This window comes from Grammomys surdaster, unplaced genomic scaffold, assembly GCF_004785775.1.
Source record: "Grammomys surdaster isolate TR1022 unplaced genomic scaffold, NIH_TR_1.0 169, whole genome shotgun sequence".
Lineage (NCBI taxonomy): Eukaryota > Metazoa > Chordata > Mammalia > Rodentia > Muridae > Grammomys > Grammomys surdaster.
This window is the reverse complement of record NW_021604617.1, coordinates 7,430,123-7,430,893: the sequence shown is the minus strand read 5'-3', so window position 1 is coordinate 7,430,893 and position 771 is coordinate 7,430,123.

The following is a 771-nucleotide window of genomic DNA, read 5'->3' as shown; positions in this document are numbered from 1 at the left end:
TGTCATTTAAAGATTACTTATTATTAACATGACTTGCTATTAATACACACATTAATGTGTATGTGTTCGATGTGTGGGCATATGTGTGATATCAAAGGACAACTCAGTGTCTCCTTGCTCCCTTGGGTAGGCCCCAGGGAATGAACTTGGGTCATCTGGTTTGAACAGCAGCCGCCTTAACCACTGAGCCATCTTACCCGCCCCCCTCCCCATCTCCTGCTTTTCTGAGCAAGTTGTCTCTCACAGAAGTGTTGGGTGACCTGTGAAGAAGAAGCATTTGCCTCTGTTGTGAATTTGGTCTAACATTTATGTCTTTGGGTTCCCAAAATTGCATGAGAATCTGTATGTAAGATGCTGAGGGTCCCTGCCCCCAGTTGGTTCTGATTGGTAAATAAAGTTGCCAGCCGTCAATGGTTGGGCAGGGAGACTGAGGTGGGATTTTAGGATTCGGGGGCAAGGGGACCAAGGAGAAAGGAGAATCGCCATGCCAAGAAAAGAATAAAATTCAGGCTTGAGAGCTGCAGAAAAGAGAGTGTACCAATCATGTAAGAGCCCGGAAAGGGTGGCCTCAGGCCCCTCCTCCCTTAGGTCTATGGTAGTAGCAAAAATGGACTATAGATTTTAGTAAGTAATAACTCAGGAGTATCAGAGGGGAGGCATTAGCAATGTGGAAGTTTGGGAGTGGCCCAGCCATTGAGCAGTTTAAGGAATATTAAAATAGAAGGCTCTCTCTCTCTCTCTCTCAATCTCTCTCTCTCTCTCTCTCTCTCT